The sequence below is a fragment of the Akebia trifoliata genome, chromosome 11 (assembly GCF_017979445.1).
Source record: "Akebia trifoliata isolate Shusen 1 chromosome 11, ASM1797944v1, whole genome shotgun sequence".
Taxonomy (NCBI): domain Eukaryota; kingdom Viridiplantae; phylum Streptophyta; class Magnoliopsida; order Ranunculales; family Lardizabalaceae; genus Akebia; species Akebia trifoliata.
In genome coordinates this window covers 22,010,591-22,016,617 of record NC_141385.1, presented here as the reverse complement: position 1 = coordinate 22,016,617, position 6,027 = coordinate 22,010,591, and the positions used below count along the sequence as shown (strand labels likewise).

Genomic DNA, 6,027 nt, shown 5'->3' with positions numbered 1-6,027 from the left:
AAAATCAACCCCTAAAAAAATCTATAAATAGAGGTTCTCATACCCTATTTTCGTATCAAATCTAAAACCTTAAGAGAAGTAGGTCAAAAAACCTCCCTAGCCTCCCATAAACCTTAGTTTTGAAGTCTCAACTCCTTACCTAACACCTATACTTCGATTTTAGCCCTAAAAACACCTAGAAGCCCTTCAAAAACACCCCAAAATCGATAACAAAATTCGAAGAATCCAGATCTACGGAAGAGATACCTTGCCTCGGAGATCCGAAATCAGATCCGAAGACAGAACGAAGTAAGGAGAACGGTACAAGGAGCAGTTTTATTGAATCTGAGAGAATAGAACCGTTGCGTTCAAAGGTAAAGTCTATTTTATTTTATTTTTTTTGTTTTTTTTTTTTTTTCTATCTAGGTTTTTGTTAGCAATGTAGACTTATTTGGGTTAAGTAGAGACCGGCATTGGTCGGGCGGGGCTGGTGCCTAACACCTTCCAACCCCGTAATATGATCCTCAGATTCAGTTTTTCTTCGTAAATTAGTTTATTTGCCTTTTAGAGTCAAAATTTGGTTCCTAGACCGTAATAACTAGGTGGCGACTCCCAAACCTCAAGGGTCAAAAGCGGATCCGCGCACCCCGCGGATCGAGGGCGCTTTCACCTTCGTCTCCTTCGTTCCTTAGAACTCGACTACTCTCATATTACATTGACCCTACTGTTGATGTTGTATTTCCTTTCCTTTGGTGTGCTTGGTGTACCGGTAAAGTCAAATCCGTTTGGCTTTGCCTCTTCCTTTGTCCCCTTTGGTGATATTATGTCATAATCAACAAAACTCATTCTCCTCTTTTGGTGTAGTTGGTCCAGACTTCCTCTTTAGTTGGTTTGGGACTTACTCGGGCTTCTTTGTTAGGCCGGGATCAATACCATCCTTGGAGTTGCCTACTTCTTCTATGCCTAATACAGATCTGCAACTAGGAAACAGGATTACACCAGATGAGGGACTAAATTCGTGTGAAATTTATACTATGCATGGCAGTTACTTTACTATGACACTTCTGACTAGCAAAGGGGAAAAGGGTTCGAATTCCGTTAATGATACAAAACACTAAACCAAGCACTTCTTTGTGGCATGGTCTTTCCATCGTTCTGAAGTGAAAAATATGACTTTTCCACCAACCAAAGGAAAAGAAGGATTTGTCCCAACCAATGAGGGTTTCCCACAACCAAAGGAAGAGGAAGGGTCAATGTAATATAAGTCAGAAAAATCCAGCAATCAATAGTAAGATCAAAGGAAGCACCCAAATCGTCAAAGGAAGGGGAAGGATTTGAATTCACCCTAGATCCCTCCGAGCAACACAAGAGAGTGGATCCAAAGAAGTCGGACAAAGAGAAGACCCATATTGCTAAATTCTCTATCTTCACCTTCATTAAGCACACCAACGGAAAGGGCCTGGATCGGTGTAAGGGGGACGGCTCCATCCGCAGGAGCTGGACTAACCAGATCCTAATTCATCAACAATAAATCCTAGGAAGAACGGGGTGCACTGACTATTTCGAGTTGAACGGCAAAGTAATAGTACAGTGAGGGTTTTGCACTTGACTCTTACATACCGCTTCGAGCGACACCAATAGATCCATAAGTTAGGTTTCACCCTGGCCCAGACTGGAAAGAGTAAACTCTGACTGGACTAGTTATTAAAAATAAAATCCTCTGTACAGGTAGGCGGGCTGACTCACTCTTCAAGGCCAAGGAAAGAGAGAAAGAATGAAAAGCCGAAGCAGAAGCCAAAGAAGAAGGTGACGGAACGGAATCTGACACCAAGGATCCATGCTATTTGATTTTAAGCCGTAAGGAAAGGGAAAGCCAAATAAGGAAGGTCCTAGAGGAAGATGTATCAATGCTACCACACATTGAATTTAAACCCCAAACAAAGGTAACACGGTAAGAGAAGTCAAAGTCTAATAAGCCCAAGGCATGGCTATGGTCCAGGGAAAAAGAGGGTAGATCTGTTTTTTTGCCTTTAGCTTATACAGCTTTTGATTTTGATATCAAAAGGCGAAATGGACAAATTCAGCCGGGAGGACCGAATCGCCTAATCTGAGGAGAGGGGGGATGCATAAGGATAAAAATAAAAGCCAGCAGACCTTGAGCCCAAATCCGAAGCAGAGGATTACCCAAGGGAAGAAACACCAACTGCACCAACAGAGGAGAAGGGGTTTAGCCCAACATCACCAACAGAGAGGAAGGGAAGGCAGGAAAGACTAGCAATAAGATATATTTGGTAAAAGACTGACCGACCGGCTTTTGCAACAATTGCCTGATATTGACCCATCAACAGCATTGGTGCCTGCCGGATAAAGCGAGACTAGAGCTAATATGTTATGAAAATGATGACTGACCTAGCTACCGTAAGTAGTTGTTCTTCAAAGCGCAACGCAGTCACTATCAGTCAACTGAGAGAAAAAGAAAGGAGTTTTCTACGAGCAACTTTCCATGAGTCCCTAAACTGAACTTCAAAAGGATATATTCTCTGATCTCCCGGCAGCAGCTCATATTACATTGACCCTAGCCGACCCGAGCAGGGGGATGGACCTAAGGGCGAGCCCCGGAACAACGTCACTATATTTATTCGTTCTGTTTGAGGGTCCGAAGGAGTTGGTGTTGACCTACAGCCTCTACAAGACACCCCAGACCTTAGAGAACCCTCCGACCTCACATTTAAAAACTGGGCACGACCAGCCAAGTGATTCCCTACCCAGGGAGACGAGGGTCAATGTAATATGAGCTGAGGCGAGCCCCATCCTTTATGTCCGACCAGCATTGGAACGACAGTTCTCCCGGTTTTCCCTGGATCCTTACGGCTCCTACTCCAAGTAGATCTACCTGCGCCAAGATAGGGAAGTTTCTAGCCCCGGTGTATCACAGTTCTACTATTCGTTGGCCGTCTGTCCTGATGAAGTAGCTCTTCATTTAGTTTACGGTGACTCTCATTGATTCTCAGTCTTATCAGGCCCTCTTCTTGGTCTCACTCTAAATATGGGCTCTAACACGCCCTGCCCGTCCCAAGGGGCTCCAGTGACCGACCTATCGATAAGAACGTCTGCAGTTGACACGCTGTCAGTACTAAAGCTCCGCCTATTGGATGGATTCCTAAGACGTAGGCAAGGGTTGCTCCATTCCGGTAAGAGCAGAATGTTGTCCCTCCCCCTCCGGACCTCCCCCGAACCCCCTCCTAACTCCCCCTGATGCGACAAAAAAAACCTGAGTTGGTACTTGAATTTCTACGTCAGAGAGAATTCAGGATAGGCTTTCCTTGTGGTTCTGTTTCCCAAGATTCCTGCCTAGTTTTATCCGGAAATTCTGGTTGCATGGCGTTGTGAAGCCTGAACTTCTGAGAGCTGTATTTGTCCATCCTTTCTTTTCAGATTGGGTTGGTTTGAAGTCTACCCTTGATTATCGAAAAGAATGCGGTTAAAGCGTCCTTCCCCAGTTTCAGGTGAAAAAGTAAAGAAAAGCCCATTCAAGGTGTGACGAAGTGTACCACTTCGATTCTAAGCCAAGGGCTAGTTTCTCGTCTCAAGGAAAGTTAAATTCCATCTAAATATCACGGAGAAAAGAAGATTCGGAATTCAAAGGAGTGCTTCGACGAAGCAGTCCTCGCCTTTACTTGACAGTGCGCGGGGCCTGTTTCTGACCGAGAATCGTTATCTTGGTCTTCGGATGACCGACCGGGCCATTTCTGACCTTGAAAATGCACGATTGAAATCCGATAAGGCGGCTCAAGGGCTTTTTCTTCTTTGCACACTGAATCAACTACGCACTCCCTTCCAGCGAATCACTCGGGATGCTCCGCTTGGTCCGTTGCGAATGGACCTAGTCGTGCGAAGCGGGGAATCGAAGTGTAAAGCGTAGCACACTGAATCAACGAAGCACACGCTCTATCAGTGCACTAAGCTGAAATGGAATCTTGATTTAGGTTGTTGTTAAGTAGGAGTTTCTTTTTTGTGCTTACTCATTCCCATACCACTTGCTTTCTTTAAACTAATACTTTACACATTTATCTCACCCGCCCTCGACCTCGAGAGATCTCCGCGTACCTTTGATCCGTTGCGCGAGAGCCCTTCCACAAGGCTGAAAGACTTTTAGTTGAGGCCAAAAAGTGCGTTCTGCCACTTTTCAACACAACCAACAAAGGAGTGATTCTACCGCCTCGCTTTGACTGCACGATTATGGTAGTCCGACTCACTCTTTATCTCTGCTATGAAAAGAAAGGGAAAAAGCTTATTATTCGGTACCAGGACTCTTTCTTAATAATAGAAGGGGGGGGGGCAGCAGTGATTTTCTAACTTGTCAGGGCTTATCTATTTCTTTTCAAAAAATAAAAAGCTTACCTGAACTTTCCAACAGAACGTATGGGGTTCTGTCGTTCCTGAATTCGAAATTCATGGGCTTTTACCTTTTGCACGAGATCATGGAAAGGGACTCATTAGGCTTTATAATTCAGTGGCCACTAAGATCTTTTGTGCATGCCTATATCCTTCTGACCTCTTCAGGGACACACCGTTGAAGAGGACTTCCAAGCCCCATTTGTCCTTTGAAGGAAAAGGTAGTGCGTAGATAAAGAAGAGGAGGGATTCGGTATTCGCTTTAATATCGATTCTATTTGCTTACCTGAACGTGGGCTCCTAAGGATAAAAATACACCTACTCAACTCTATCTTTCGAGCTTGCTTTCACGTCCTACTTACCACTCTCACCTGGACCGGAAAAAACTTACCTGAACCTAATTTCAGCAGTAAAGGACGAGAAACTCACTAGGGTCTGCAAGAGAAAGTAACTGGTTTTCCGAAGCACTCAAAGTGTATTCTTTGCTTACCATCAGCCTTCCTTTTTATAGAAGGGCACTGACTTCAGTAGTAGACAGACATGACTTCTATACTATACAATATAAACCATGTTTGAATTTTTCTTTGTTTGACTGAGACCTCCAACTTACCTTGACTTTTTTCGAATGAAAACTCCGCACCGAAAAAAACCCTGCCTTGATCGCTTCAGTCGTATCTTGTCGAACTAGGAACTTTCAGTCCCCAGAGGAAAGGCGGGATTTGAAGGGGTCCGAGGGACTTACCGAGAGGGGACTCTCGCCACTCCAGGAAGCTTTTTCTGGAACTCATATTACATTGACCCTTCGCTTGAGCTGGAACTGAACTTGAAGCTTTCAAATGGCAGTCTCATTTTCATAGGCTCACAGAGGAATTCTAGGTTTCTCACCTACCGCGCACCTGAGACTCTGACTTAGAGCTTGCCTAGCAGTATACCTACCCACTACCAGCACAACAATAAAATGGGCCGAGTGTCCTCAGTTGAAATATGGCGAGTGCTTAACGAGACAGCTTAACCAAATAGGTCTGGACCCGCTCCTGCATAAACGGTTCATTGCATTTGGTTTGAAATAAGCTTAAAGATGGGGTGGGGTTTGCTTACACACATTCGCTCACTTACGCTGTCCTATATGCTTAACACATGAAAGTCGAAGGTTTTTTTTTAAACTTTTCTTTTATTCTATAAAAGCCAATTTTCCATCCAATCCAATATTGATTGAATGTCTGAGCACTCAGAGACTCTCGTGAGTCTGTATACAAAGTCTCTTCAGTCCTTTCCACAACTCCTAATTTTATTCCCCATCCGACTATCCAATCTAACTCAAGACTCAGTCAGTAGACACTAAACTAGTACTGGAAGGGAATCAAGAAGTCTTGATAGCGCCTAGCCCTTCCTATACCTTTACTATAATCCTCCCTTGGATCCTAGGCGCAAGGATTGACAGTCCTCAATTACATCGACCCTCCAGATTCTAAAAATCAAGCAAGTATCGACAGTCCTTTTCCTCTGCTTCTGCTGGGCAAGAATTCGGCGAGTTATATCCGCAGCGCAGAAAGAATAAGGGATTTCGAGTTTTTTGTTGATCAGGCGACACCCGGATTTGAACTGGGGAAAAAGGATTTGCAGTCCCCCGCCTTACCACTCGGCCATGCCGCC

General features: G+C 44.4%; 1 non-coding gene across 1 annotated transcript; it reads right to left on the bottom strand.

The window, feature by feature from the left end:
* Nucleotides 1–5,956: 5,956 nt before the first annotated feature.
* Nucleotides 5,957–6,027, bottom strand: TRNAC-GCA (transfer RNA cysteine (anticodon GCA)). The gene has a single exon. It is a non-coding gene; the product is annotated as a tRNA-Cys (tRNA).